This window comes from Rhinopithecus bieti, unplaced genomic scaffold (assembly GCF_001698545.2).
Source record: "Rhinopithecus bieti isolate Rb0 unplaced genomic scaffold, ASM169854v2 scaffold_11161, whole genome shotgun sequence".
Taxonomy (NCBI): Eukaryota; Metazoa; Chordata; class Mammalia; order Primates; family Cercopithecidae; genus Rhinopithecus; species Rhinopithecus bieti.
The window spans coordinates 322,848-338,690 of record NW_016806937.1 but is presented as its reverse complement, the minus strand read 5'-3'; the positions used below and the strand labels follow the sequence as shown (position 1 = coordinate 338,690).

General features: G+C 37.7%; 1 long non-coding RNA gene across 1 annotated transcript in view; it reads left to right on the top strand.

Annotated features, from left to right (window-relative positions):
* The first annotated feature begins 36 nt into the window (after positions 1-36).
* The window catches only part of LOC108533836 (uncharacterized), a 46,161-nt gene continuing 30,354 nt past the window's right edge, over positions 37-15,843 (top strand). Inside the window, exon 1 of the long non-coding RNA XR_001886826.1 lies at positions 37-1,621. This is a non-coding gene — a long non-coding RNA (uncharacterized LOC108533836). The remainder of the gene's footprint in view (positions 1,622-15,843) is intronic.

Below are 15,843 nucleotides of genomic sequence, written 5' to 3'. Positions count from 1 at the left end.
CCCTCGCCCCGCCCCGCTCCACGCGCCGGCGGCGCGGACCTCCTTGTCAATGGGAGCGCGGGACCGGGCTGCCGGCACGGCGGTCAGGTGGGCCCCCAGGTCGTTGCCAGCGCGGCCTCTATCCCTCTCGGGCCGGCTCTCCATCTTGTCGCCCGCAGCCCGCCTTCTCCGTGGCTCTGCTGCCGCTGGGGCCGCAGAGCCGAGGCCGGGTTACCTCAGGAAACGCGATGTGATAGTGGGTCGGAATAAACCCTCCCGCCCCAGAATTCGCCTTGGGGGCATGAGGACAGATTCGGCCTTTTCGCTTCCTGTGTCCACATTTAGTGAGCACTTAGTATGTGGGAGCTGAGGCTGTAAGAAGAGGAACGGAGCGGGCGGAGAAAAGCCAGGGCCTTTTCTCCGGGAGCCGCTGCCTCCAGGGCCATCGCCGACCCTGTTCGGAGATCCCAGCCGCCGCTCTCGTTGCAGGAGGGGTGCCCACCCTTGGGGAGGCCTGGGTGCCCTGAGCGGAGGGACAGGGCTTTAAGCGACTGGGAGTTTCCAGCAAACTCCTGATCCCTGAGCAGTTTATTTTAAAAGCTTTTGCAAATTTTGGACAGTTTAGCTTGGTGGAGGCCGTCTTTGCACTAAATTCTCTTGTCCTCCTGCTTCGAAACACACAAAATGAATTTTGAATAGATTCTTGGATGAGAGATTTTCTTCCTTTTTTCATCTTCTGAAACATTTCCCCCTCATTTCTTAAATAAAAACCCAGAAACCCGGGTCAGTTACTCAGTGTACAGCTAGTCAAATACTGAGAAAACCAGTCGATATTTGCCAAAGATTGGGTATGTTCTGGGTGGTCTCAGATTTTGAAGAAACGAATTTTTTGCTGCACAAAATAGTTTTACAATCAGTTCCATCAGACAGCCCCAGGGGCTCTCCTGGGGAAAGGGGCCAATAGGCAAGGTTGCATGGGGATAAGAGAGGCAAGCGGCCAGTGGAAAACGTTTTTTTTTTTCCCTAACGGTTGGGCATTTCTGTGGCTCTGAAAGCAAACTTGTTTGTTTCATTTCAACCATAGAAAAAAAAACACTTCTGTTTTGGAAATGTAACCCAGCATAAAAATACATTTGCAAAGGGGAAAAGAAGGCAGTTTAGGGCCACCCAGAAGAAAATATTTTTTCCCCTGATTTTTTTTTTTTTTAATTTGGTATTTCCCAGTGTGGGTTTGCCTCATTTTACAAATAGCTGCCTATGTCAAGTTGTGGGTATGTGATTTAAATATTTTAATTTGAATCACATTTTACATAGTCTAGGAAACTGACAAAGGAATCCTATAGAGAGTTGTTTTCTAAAGTGAATAACTGCTTCTCTACCTACCCGCCCCCCTCATTCTTCTTTTCTGTGCGTGTTTTTGGGGGAATGGTAGGGGATAAATCTGGTTTGGCTTAAAAATCACTAAAACGCAGCCTTTCAAATCCAAAACAGAGAGCTTAGGTACCCAACATTCTATAGAGTGTGTTATTTCCTCAAGAGGTTGCTAGGAACAGTTATGTAGATCTACCAGGTGCAGGGAAGCACTCCACATCCTCACCCAAGTCCTGTATCCCTGCAAGACTGCATTGGAAAGACTGAAGAGGTAAGAATATAACTATTTCATTGCGAATGCTGGGTCACATTTCACGTTTCCGTGCCCTTTCTTTGAAGTAATTTTTAATTTAAAATCTTAGGCTCTTGGATTATTCGGGTTTGTATGGTTAAATGAAACTATCATTGACCTTAGGTATATTTATTTATTCTTGGTATCAGACCTAGTATGATGGAGGCACAAACCTGTTTTGTGTTTTTCTTTACTCACTCTGCTTGTTAAGCACCTACCTACCATGTACAGGGTAACTGTTCTAGGGGCTATTAGATGTTGTATTTCAGGTTTGTCTACTCAGTTTTTTTTTTTCTGGGTCACTTTGCATCTTTATCGCTGGGCTTCGTAAAAGACTAATAATAATCCGCTTCATCTGTATAGTGCTTTACAGCTTACAGAGCACTTTTACAAAAATTATCTCATGTGATCCTCCCACATAAACCTCAGTTAAGCACATGGCGTGGGAAGCATCATGGCTGAGTGCAAAGAACCGGGACCATGAATACAGATCAACCTGGGTACCCATTTTATAGCTGAAGAAGCTGAGCCGCTAACTGTTTAGGGTCATGAACAGTTATTCTTCTAACTACTACTTGTGAGTAGTAAGCCGGTGCTCATTTCACATGTTTGTGGACTATCTGAGAAACAGCATGCTATATACACATATAAAGTGTGCTTCCTGGACTTACAGAAAGCGTACAACCCCAGAACCCACTCACATTCAGGTTCCCCCAGAGGACATGAGGATAAGAATCTCTCAGTTCTCTGTGAAATATTAGTAATTAGATAATACCACAAGTGTTTAATTGTTCACAATTAATTCCTGTGGGAATGAGGAAATTACTATCCTAACATCAGCAGCGGGAGATGCTTAGACCAAAGACAGATTCCATTTGGTTTTATATGATCCTCAGAATTTTATTTCTCGGATTATTGCTGATGTCCAGAGAATAACTCTCCCTCCAACCTCAGCCATTCCCTTTGCTGCACACATATACCATTCAGCATATTTTAATTTTAAAAGTAGTTAATTAGAGTATTTTATATACTCTCTAAAAGGAACAACAGCAGAATCTACATTAAGTTGCTTTTTTACTGCTTGTGACTCCTAGATCTGGAGGGCAATTCATTATATCAATAAGATTCCTCAGCTCTGACTTACAGAATGTGGGCTCTGATTAGGTAAACTGAATTCCCCTATTTGTTCCCTTTTAATACTTTAATTAAATATAAAATTACTTTAATTATTTAAATATGTATGCACTGGCACTCTACTATGTTTAATATATTGATTTAGACATGAAGACAGGTTGGGATGTCACGAGCTTGGAATCTTGAAATCTTGAAAGTTCTGGAATGTTTTCTCAAAACAGTTTACATTAGAGTTAGCTGGGGTGCTTGTTAAAAATTCAGTTATCCATCTTACTTTTACTAACTCAGACTCTTCAGCCATTTGCATTGATAGCTACTCCCCAGGTGATTTTTCTGTGTACAAAGTGTTGGTCTTATACAGAATCCATATGTGCCAGTTAATTTTAAGAGCTTACTTTCTTAAAGCCCAGATATCTCACATGTTTATAAATTCAACTTTTTTTTTATGTTTACTAGTTTTTTTGTATTTCTGTCAAAGGGTATAGAAACTACGAAAATTACTCTTCCTTATGAATACTACTCTCACGGGAAGGAAATAGGCTAAAATATGTGGTTCATAACCTAAATGAAACTAAATATCCAGTGAATTAGTCATATTATTATTACTGTTATTATTATTATTATTATTATTTGAGATGGAGTCTCACTCTGTTGCCCAAACTAGAGTGCAGTGGTGCAATCTTGGCTCACGGGAACTTCTGCCTCACAGGTTCAAGTGATTCTCATGCCCCAGCCTCGCGAGTAGCTGGGATTACAGGTGAGCGCCACCATGCCCAGCTACTTGTTTTTTGTATTTTTGGTAGAGACAGGGTTTCACCATGTTGGCCAGGCTGTTCTCCAACTCCTGACCTCAAGTGATTTGCCAGCCTCAGCTTCCCAAAGTGCTGGGATTATAGGTGTGAGCCAATACATGCAGTGAATTAGACATTTTAGGGAGAATGGTAGGTCACTAGAAATTTTGGATTTCTGCACTAAGTGTTTCTGTTATAACTCACAATCCAACTTAGTGGTGAATATGATTTAGAAGAATGTCTGGTTTTGGCTAATAGATGACTTCTTTTTTTCCCCAGTTTGTATCTGGCATTAATGAGGGAAGGTGCTGATCAATTTTTTTATGTCCCTAAAAGACGAGCCCTCTATTCAGCATTTCCGTAACTCATATTTGTGCACATCTCTCAGACCTACCAGAGTGGTGGTTCTCAAACATTGTGCACAAGAATTACCCAAGATGCTTTTTAAAGAGCAGATTTCTGGGTTTAATCCCTAGAATTTCTGAATCAATAAGTCTGAGGCGAAGGTTAGGAATCTTCATTTTTACATTCATACCTTCTCCCCAAGTACTCAGGTACTTTGGGAAAACATTAGTAGACTGTAAACTCCTTTTAGGGGACAAAGTTGTCTTATTACTTTGTATGTATCCCCAAAGATCAAGGATGGCCGACTGCCCACAGGTCATCGGTTTCAGTATTTGTTAACTAAATTCACCAGTCAGTAGGCAAGAGCTAAATCAGACAATATAACAAAGCTCTTCCCACCTCTGAGACTTTTTTATTTTTTTAGTAGAATTTTTTTTACTTGATTATTCTAGAAAATGCTTAAGATTAGATGAGTTCTAAAAGATAATAGCTTGTCTTCAAGTAAGGTTCTGAAAAATGAAATGATATGGATTTTAAACAAACGAATGGGAGATTTATTGGCCTATGCCAGCTTGTGAGAAGAGTGTTTGCCAGATGTTTTTGACATTTCCATCAGAAATTTTTTTGCTCAGTTTTGTGTCCCATTTTGTTATTTTGTAGATTTTGTGAAAAAATTAGTTTTCTTATTTATAATTTTAGGGATAAGAGATGTCATAAGAAGAAATACAGGTTTTGTGTACTTTTAAGTGAAGGAATTTTCATGAAGGAGCAGATTAAGGTTTATAGGTAATTGAATTGAGCTCTTAAGTTATTGAAGTCCATTATGTGGTCACGGTTGACAACATAATTTGTTGAGTGTTCTTTGATGGTTCAAGAACCCCAAAGAGGGTGTGCTTTGTGATTTTTTTTTCAATTTAGGATAGCTACAGAATCCCACAGTGATGCCTTTGGCTTGAATAGAGTGGAAAGTTGGAGGGGGCCAGGACTAGTGCTTTCACATTGACAATAAAATGGACCAAGAGCTGAAATTGAGGTCGGAAGCTTAGCTTAATATGAAAACGTTACCTAAAGTCATGGATTCCAACTGGAATTTTCTTGGAAAACTTTTCATTAGAAACTAAGATTCTTACTTGTTTTGATGGGAATAATAGTCCTTTTCAACCTACCTGGGCTGGAGTTGACAGATAAGATTAGCAGGAACATATTTGTAAAATATTTATTTAATACTTATATCCTCCAGAAGACAGGAGCTTTCCTGACACAAAGGTTACTTGCATTATTTATCATATTTTCTATCTTCATAGAGCCTTTCACACATGCATCTCAAATACATTTTAGACATTATCTCATTAGTCTTCTGTAAGCTTCAAGGTCCAAAGTCTTATTACTGCATTGCTTTTTGCAGATAGAACTATTTTGTTTGTTCCTGTCAGTTATATTTGTGAAAGCAAAAAGTAGGTGAATTTTATGTGAATCCAGTTAAAACCAATTGAATTGGCTATAATAAGTATAATTGGGGGAGGAGAGGCTATCAATTAGTTCAAATTTAGAAGTGCATTGAGAGTGTTTGGCCAGACTAGACTGAATTAATTTTGTGACCTGTCTGCATTCTCTAAAGTACATGTGGTTTGAGGTGTTCCCAAAGTCTGCCAAGTACCAAGATCGAGGCGTTCCAGTCGGATAACATGGTTCTTTAGTTGAGCTGACATTTAGGCATGTTATCTATTCTCCAAAGGCCTGCAAAGCCCTGACCTCTGTGGCAGAGAAAAACATTTTTATGAAATTCCTATGTGTGTGATGGAGCACATCTATAAAACTAAAAGAGGACAATTCAGTGAGAGATACATTTTCAACCAGGCACCTATCTCATAGGACTTTTACCTAGAATCATTTAGAAGTTGAAGTAAAAAGAAATGAACTGTATCGATTTTCCTCTCAAGTAGTCCCTGAAGTCCACTGTCTTTCCCCCTGGCCATTGTAGTCTTTGGAGAGGTCTAAGAGGAAAGAACTCTGAATTAGTTATATCCAATATAAATGAAAAACAGCACTATTTCTAATGACTACAGAGATGACATATACAGGTCTTAATAAAAACACTGAAAGCAATGGCTTAACCATGACTCTGAAATTAATGAGGTCGATGCCCAAAGGCAATCTTAAAAAAAAAATCAGTGGTGGGATTGAGAGGTGGGGTGAATGAGGCAATGAAAGAAGAAGGGTAGATTTAGAGATTGGTCACTTTGATCATTCTTTTTTTGATTCTGTAACCTCTGCTTCTGTTCTAGGAAGGAAGTGATACCAATCATTTTGTTCCTTTTTTTGCCTCCCCTGCCTCTGCTCTATTCATATACTTGGCTTTATCCCCCCGTAAACATTTCCACAGCAAGAAATAGTGATAAGAATGATATTTTTACTATAATTATCTTCGTTTATTTAATTCATGAATGTCTTCTATATTTATTGTATGCTTACCATGTGCCAGACACTATGTTAGATGGTGGGAATATACTGTTGAATAAACACACATGGTCCTCTGCCATCATGCAGAGGCATATGGTCTCAGACTTGTGAATTGTAATAATCTCTCATATATTATTTAATTAAATCGTTATAACAGCTATTTGAAATAGCCAGGATTTCTGTTTTTCATTGCATGCACAATGAAATTAAGCTTAGAGGAGTTCAAGTGATTTACCTAAGATCACATAGCTCATATATTGAGTAATCAGGATGGACACCTTAATTTTCTGAATTCCAAGACAGTGCTCTTTCTGCCACATCATGCCACTTCCCAAAGATCCAAGGTTCATCTCAGTTGCTTTTTTAAATAGCACAGGCACCAATTATGCTATTCATATTTTAGTGGGCTTTTACTTTACTCAGTAATCCTTCTTCTACTTTGTTGGATAGTATTGATCATCATAATGAACTTTACCCAAGAAACTTACAATCCCATGATATCTATTCCAATAAATCATTCCTAGCTCTTACAGCAGAATAGATTATCTTTGTAGTGCATATTTATCAGAATATTCTCTGTATTTTGCAGCATCCGCTCCCTCAAAGGTGAAAACCAGAAATTGGCAGTAGATGATATGCAACTATTAAATATATTGTGAAGCTTCAGCTTCAATAGGTTTGGACAAATAATAAATGAAAGTAATTTTCAAAACTGAAGGGAAGTAATACCAAGAAAGGCAGCAGAGTGAAAAGAACACTGGACAGAATGAAGAGACAAGACTTTTAGTCTCTGGCTAACTTTAGGAGACTTAATTCACTTTCCAGGCCTCAGTTTCCTCAATCAAGAAATTGGATTTTAGGCACCTTTTATCCATAATTCTAAATCCGAGTTGCAAGGACAGAGAACCTGGAGGACTGACATTGGGGAGACTACAGAATCCAGAGCTCCAGAGGGCAAAGCAAGAAAACGTTACAAATATATTTATTCAATCCTTGAATCTGAATATATCTGTTCCACTGTCAAAATGGTTCCCTTTACTTTTTTCCTCCCTTTAAGTCAAGCATGAATTTTTCATATTTTGTATGGTGTTTGCTTTAGAAATATAACACCTTGTAAACGTAACAAGCCAATAGTATGAAAAGACTATGGATTGACTTTGATTTTCGCACTTAGAAGTGACACCACTCCTAGATATACTGGAATTTTTTTTTTAGCCCGTCATGAAAGGTTTCTGCAGATAGCCCTGTGTCCTTTTCAGCACAGCAGGCAGATAATGGCTCCTAATCATCACCCAATTGATTTTGACAGTATTTCTTTGTGAGTGAGTAGGATGATTGGGGAACATCCCAGGGGGCTAGGAAAGTATAGCTAAGGGAGTCACATAAGTCCAGGAGTGAGACAGCCAGTGGTAACTAAAGGGGCAGATGAGCTTAACAAGGGATTTACCTTTTCTCACAGCCTCCACTAGATCTTTGCACTCCTGCCTTTCCGGTGATTTTCTCTGGTATGGCTCTAACAGTTCTCCTGATTCTTCACTTCCTACCAATCACTCAGCTATCTAATATTAGTTACTATTACTTGCTGAAAGGGTGTCATTGAGGGGATGGAGGAATTCAGTATGATGCTTTCATAACCTTAGAGATACCAGTGGCTCTAAGCATGAAGGAACCAAGGATTTATGAATTTATCCAATTGTCAGTTAAAAATTAAGGTTTTTAGAAATCGGTGGAGAGGATATCGGAACTCCAATCAAATAACATAGAAGAATACACCTTTGCTCTTCATTGAAAGTCTGGTTCATGGGCTGGGTGTGGTGGCTCACGCCTGTAATCCCAGCACTCTGGAGGGCCAAGGCAGATGGATCACCTGAAGTCAGGACTTTGAGACCATCCTGGCCAACATGGTGAAACCCCATCTCTACTAAAAAAAATACAAAAAACATTTAGCTGGGCATGGTGGCAGGCGCTTGTAATCCCAGCTACTCCGGAGGCTGAGGCAGGATAATTGCTAGAACCCAGGAGGCAGAGGTTGCAGTGAGCTGAGATCGCCCCATTGCACTCCAGCCTGGTGACAAGAGCAAGACGTCATCTCAAGGAAATAAAAGACAGTCTGGTTCATGAATGTATATTTATGTGTTTTAGGTTAAAACAAAATGTTTAATGTATGTATATAAAAAATTTCAAAAGTTTTTTCTTTTCCTTTTTTTTTTTTTTTTTTTTTTGAGTCAGGATCTCACTCTTGTTGCCCAGGCTGGAGAGCCAGTGGTGCGATCTTGCCTCCCTGCAACCTCCACCTTCTGGCTCAAGTGATCCTCCCGCCTCAGGCCCCCAAAGTAGCTGGGGTCGCAGGGGCAAGCCACCACGCCAGACTAATTTTTGTTATTTTTTGTAGAGACAGGGTTTCACCATATTGCTTAGGCTGCTCCTGAGCTCAAACAATCCACCTGCCTTGGCCTCCCAAATACTAGGATTACAGGTGTGAGCCACTGTGCCCAGTTGAAAAAGGCTTTTTTTTTTTTTTAACTACAAAAGTAATCTGCTATTTTAAAGAAAATCAGAATTGCTCAGAGAACATCTGGGTTGCCTGGCCTAGAGGACTAAGCTGAGACATTTCAGAATTTCTTAAGGGTGAAGATAACTTGCTGTTGGCTCCAGAATCTAGCTCCAGCTGCCTCCTACCTCCTTTAGGGAGCTACTCTGTTTAGGAATCAACTTCTTTTACATCTAACTGCTATCATTGTAACTACTTAGGAAAACTACCATCACTCCTGTGACAACATCCTGAGGCTTACATCTTAAACAGAATTCAGGAAGGGCATGGGAAGTTGAGCCAGGTAGTCTTTCCTAGGCTTTTCAGCAGGGCCACTTAGCTCCCTAGGGCAGGCTAACCCTTGGCACAGGTCCTGGACTAATCCAGGCCATAAGCAAGAAAATCCAAACGCTTCTGGGTGGTTGAGCATCACATCAGTCTCTGTGCTGATCTTTTTTGAGCTTACCCTGGCCCTATGGAGTAGGCAGTTGCCTTGGTGCTTGTGACTAGTTCTAGTAATAACCCTCTTTTAGATTCTGTGTGTCTGCCTTTGACCCTGCTTTGAGATTGGGGTTCTACCTTGATTCCTTCAACCTCATTGAAATTAGAAGCCAATTCCTAAACCAAAGTCTGCATGACTAGATTCTTATTACAAGCTGCTGTATCTCTGATGCCCATCATCTGTCTGTTTGGAACTTTGCCTATTGTCAATGCCTGACTCCCTACACATCTCTTCACTTTTGGATATCTGCCTCTTGACATCATGGTGCCTTCCTCTCCCCTCTGTAATAACCTACAATAATCCTTTGCTTACTATCAGACTCCCTTCACACCATGATTAAGGCCTAACAGACATCTATAGCATGAATCCCACATATTTGGATTTTGGGTGCCTACACATTTGGAGTTTTGGTGCCTGTCATATGAACCTACTATCTTGCCTAGTCCCAGTGGGATTGCCTGTAGTCATTCTCAAACCTTAATGTTCATAAAAATCCCCAAATATGCTTATTAAAAAGGCAGGTTCCTGGGCTCCATCCTTAGATGTTGTGATTCAGTAACTCTGAAGTAGGCCTTAGAAATCTGCATTTGAACATGTCCCTCCAAATAATTTTGAGATACCTTGGGAAAACCACATTTTGAGAAACCTAGTCTCTGGAGCTTGATCCTTATCAGGGCCATTCCATCCCCAGCCAAACTTGATTTTGACAGATCATGGGAAAACTACTTTTCCATGAGAAATTTCTGAATATCATAATATTGCTACATTTTAGAATATTATTTTATTCATATTTTTCTGCTCACTGGATTGGGGAAACTTTATAGAGGTTATAATGCCCAGCTAGATGCACTCTGGCTAGTAGTTCATTCAAGTACATCAGAATTTCAAGAGTTCAGATTTTGCCTCATGATTTGGGCCCTGCTGTCTCTAAGGTAAAGATAACATAGTGACTTAGAAATGCATAAATCAGTGATATCTCCATCAGTGGCCTATATTTTAGGACAATGGAGGAAGGTATCTTCTTCCTCTTGGATCTGGATTCATGCTTAAATATTGACTTCATCAATGTGCCTATGTATGCCATTTTAGGTGTAACATATAGTCATGTATATATAGATATAAAGAGAAAGGAACTCTGGAGACAGGAGGAGCCCAACTACAACTGCTCTTTGTTGTAGGGTGGTGGCTTATGTGAGGCCTACCCTGACTTGGATGCAATAGTCCTCAGATTCAGATTAAACATTTTTGGAAGGAATACTTCAAAGAGCATGTTGTAGACTTCCTTTTACATTACATCAAGTGTGTCATAAGATACCCCTGTGGTTTGGAAAATTCTCAGCCATTTGCAGCCCATGGGAGCCATCAAGAAAACCAGGGAAAGTCTTCTGTTTCTTGTCAAGATGGAATAAGAGTTACTGCCTGTTAATCTGCCATCCCATCTGAAACAGCTATAAGAAAGAACAGGCAAAATACATGAAATAATTGTTTTCAAGATCCTAGACATCAGGCAAGGAATAACAGTGATTCCTGATGGATAGGAAACAAATGAGGTGACCTCACGATTACCACAGCTTACTGCCTTGAGGGATTTTTTTTTAGGTTGTGGTGCAGAAAGGAGGAAGCCAGGTAAAGCTTAGCAGACTCCATGGGTTGAAGAGATTGAGCTGGGAGTCTGGGAAGACCAAGGAAGCTAGAGTTCTTAGGACAAAGTACTGGAGAGAAGAAAGCTGCACACACAACTCCAAAGATCTGCAGAGAATCTTTTGAGCACTCCAATTAATAATTGGCACGTGCATATGAGGAAACTGTTAAAGACTGGGGAAATAACCATCAAAGAGAGTTAGGGGAAACAGTGACAGTACTTACACAGGTCTAATAATAGTGCCTATTTCTGTCAGCCAGACCAGAACATCTCCTAATTTATAAAGTATTGGAGAGAGTGCTCAAAAGGGTCTTGCTTCAGTGGTGAGGAATAATTAGTTTCAGACTAAATGTTATTATACATTGGTCTTGCCTCACAAGCAAGATTCAAAATGATCAAATTATTTCCAAAGAATTTAACCATGTCCTGAAACAAAACTCAGGAATATTTTTTAAAATATGAAAATATCCAGCAACCAAAAAGGCAACATTCTTAATGACTGGATCCAAATAAATATTTCTGGGCACGCAGAAAACCAAGAAAATCTGACCCACATTAAGAAAAGTAATCCATCCATCTAAAAACTGATGCAGATGTTAGAATTAGAAGACAAAAGTTATTATAACTGCATTATATCTGTGAGTAGAGACTTCAAATAAATTTTTTTAAAAAGACCCAAATTAAACATCTAGAGACAAAAACAATAATGTCTGAGATAAAAAATAAACTAGATGGGGTCAATAGCACATTAGATATTAAAGAAAAAAAAGATTAATGACCCTGATGGCATAGAAATACAAACTATCCAGAATGAATACACAGAGAAAACAGAAAATTTTAGATTAAGCAGACATGAATTATATCAGTAATTACATTAAATGTAAATGAATTAAATATGCAAAGTAAAAGGCAGAGATTTGCAGAATGGATTAAAAAAGAATTCAACTATATGCTGTCTACAAGAGCACACTTTAGATTCAGAGATACAAATCTGCTGAAACTAGAAGGATAAGGAAAAAGGAACCATGCAAACAGTAACCAAAAGAGCTGTACTAATATCAGACAAAACAGGTTTTAAGACACAAATTGTTACTAAAGACAAAGAAGGACATTTTATAATGATAAAAGGAAGATACAACAGTTGGACATATAATAATTGTAAAAATATATGCACATAACAACAGAGCCCCAAGATATATGAAGCAAAAACTGACAGAATTGAAGGGAAAATAATTCAATAAAAATAGACTTCTGTATCCCACTCTCAATCATGGATAGCATCAATATATAGAAGATTAAAAAGGAAATAGAAAACTTGAACAATATAGACGTCAACTAGGCCTAACAGACATCTATAGAACTCTCCACCCAACAACAGTGGAATACACATTCTTCTCAAGCTGATATGAAATACTCTCCAGGTTAGACCAGTGCTAGGGCACAAAATAAGCCTCAATAAATTTAAAAGGATTGAAATCAACAAAGTGTATCTCTTTCCACAATGGGATTAAATTAAAAACTAATAACAAGGAAATTTGGGAAATTCACCAATATATAAAAAATAACACACTCCTAAATAATCAGTGGACTGTGGAAGAAATGACTGGAGAAATTAGAAAATACAATGAAATAAGTGAAAATATAAATACAACATGCCAAAAACAGTAGAATTCAGCTAAAGCAGTGACTATAGATGTCTGTATTATATTATATATAGCTGTAAATGCCTATATTAAATAAGAAAAAAATAGTCAGTATTCTAATCTTCATCATAGAAAACTTGAAGTGAAGGGCAGACTAAGCCCAAAGTAAGCAGATGATGGAAATAATAAGGTTAGAGAGGAAATAAGTGAAATACAGAATGGAAAAACAATAGTGAAAATTAATGAAACCAAAAGTTGGTTCTTTAAAACCATCAACAAAATAGATAAACTTTTAGCTTTTCTGACCAGGGGGAAATAAAAGAGAAAATTTAAATTACTAAACCTGAAATGAAAGAGAAAACATTGCTACTAACTTTAATGTTAGTAAAACAGTGTCATTAAATTTCATAACATTACATAATTAAAACATTAAATGTCATAACATTACTACGAACTTAATGTTAATAAAACTCTAAAACTAACCTTAGCAAAATAAAAAGATTATAAATGAATAATTGAATGCCAAAAATTAGCTTAGATGAAATGAATAAACAACTGAAAGTGACTCAAGAAATAAAAGATCTGAATAGACTTATAACAAATAAAGAGATTAAATTAGTAATGTAAAATTTTCCACAGAGAGAGGCTCAGACCCAAAAGCCTTCACTGGTGAATTCTTCCAAACATTCAGAGAATCAGTTCCAGATTTAATATTGTTAAGATGTCAATACTACTTAAAAGAGCTACATATTTGATGCAGTCCCTATCAAAATCCTAATGACAATTTTTACAGAAATAGAAAAACTCCACCTAAAATTCATATGGAATCTCAAGGATCCCTGATTAGCCAAACAATCTTGAAAAAGAACAAAGCTGGAGAACTCACACTTCCTGATTTCAAAACTTATGCCAAAGCTACAGTGAGCAAACAGTGTGGTACTGGTATCAAGACAGCCATATAGACAATGGAAGAGATTAGGGAGCCTGAGAATAAACCCTCACATATATGGTCAAATGATTTTGACAAGGATGCCAAGACTGTTTAATAGGGGGAAAAATTCTTTTCAGCAAATGGTGCTGGGAAAACTGGATATTTACATGCAAAAGAATGAAGTTGGACCTTTATCTAACACCATACGAAAATTAACTCAAAATGAATCAAATGCCTAAATTTAAGATCTAAAACTGTAAAACTCTTACAAGAAAACAGGGCAAACCTTCATGATATTGGACATAGCTATGTTTTCTTGGATATGACACCAAACACTCAGGCTACAAAACAAAAAGTAGACAAATGGGATCTCGTTAATTTTTTTAAAAAATTGTTCATCAAAAGACAATATCAACAGAGTAAAAAGGCAACCCATAAAATGGCAGAAAATATTTGCAAATCATATATCTCATAAGGCATTAATATCCAGAGTATGTAGAGAACTCCTAAAACTCAACAAGAAGGCAAACAATCTGATTAAAAATGGACAAAAGACTTAAATAGGTATTTCTTCAAAGAAGATATACAAATGGCTAATAAACACATGAAAAGATGCTCATTATCACTACTCACTGGGGATATGCAAATAAGAACTGCAGTGAAATACCACCTCACATTCATAAAGATGGCTACTATTAAAAGAAAAACAAGTATTGCTGAGGTTGGGAAATAATTGGAACCTTATATACTTTTGATGGGAATGTAAAATGGTACAGCTACTGCGGAAAACAGTATGACAGTTTCATAAAAAAGTAAAAATAGGATTAACATATGACCCAGCAATTCAGTTTCTCAACATAGACCCAAAAGAATGGAAAGGGTCTTAAAGAGATGTTTATACACCTATGATCATAGTAGCATTGTTCACAATAGCTAAAACGTGGAAGCAACTCAAGTATCCATTGATGGATGAATAGATAAGCACAATGTGGTATATACATTGAATGGAATATTATTTAGCCTTAAACAGGAATGAAATTCTTACATATGCTACAATATGGATGAACCTTGAGGACATTATGGTAAATTAAATAAGCTAGTCACAAAAATACAAATTCTCTGATTACACTATATGGGGTAAATAGAGTAGTCAGAATCATAGAGCAAAATCATAGGGACAGAGAGGAGAATAGTGGTTGCCAGGAGCCAGGGAGAGTGGGGAATGGACAGTTACTGTTTAATGGGTATAGAGTTTCAGTTTTACAAGATGAAAATAGATGATCTGATGGTGATGATGATTGCTCAACATTATGAATGCATTTTATACACCGAACTATACACCTAAAATTGTTAAGATAATAAATTTTATGTTATATGTGTTTTACCACAGTAAAAAATTGGGAAAAATCAATTTTAACCTTTCTCAAACTCTCAAAATATAGAACAGGAAGAAACACTTCCCAACTTAATCTATGTCACCAGAAAACCAAAATCAGACAATGACATCATAAGAAGACTTCAAGCCCATATTCCTCATGAATATAGATGCAAAATTTTTCAACAAAATGTTAGAAAAGAAATCCAGCCATGTATAAAAGGGATACACAGTGATCAAGTGGGATTGGGTCAAATGATGCAGAAAAGGCATTTCACAAAATCCAACAATTCTTTTTCTGCATCAGTTGAAATGATCATGTGGTTTTTGTTCTTTTTTCTATTAAGATAGCATATTATATTGATTTTCAGATATTAAACCAACTTCTTATTCCTGGGATAAATCTCACTTGATCTTAGTGTATCCTTTTTATATAAGAGAGCTAGTGTCCAACATGATGACTATAGTTGGTAACAATGTATTATATACTTGAAAATGGCTAAGATGGTGGATTTTATGTGTGCTCATCACACTAAAAATGGGAAGTATGTGAGGTAATGCATGTTAATTAGCTTGATTTTGCCATTCCACGAAATATGTGTGTTTTAAAACATCATGTTGTACACCATAAATTTATATAATTTTCACCAATTTAAAAAAGTAGCTAGAAAAAGAAATGCAAGACTAGTACATTCAAAACTGCAAAGTTTGACCAGCCACAGTGGCTCACGCCTTAATCCCAGCACTTTGGAAGGCTGAGGTGGGAGGATTGCTTGAACCTAAGAGTTGAGACCACCCTGGGCAACATATTGAGACCCTGTCTCTACAAAAAATTTTTAAAATTAGCC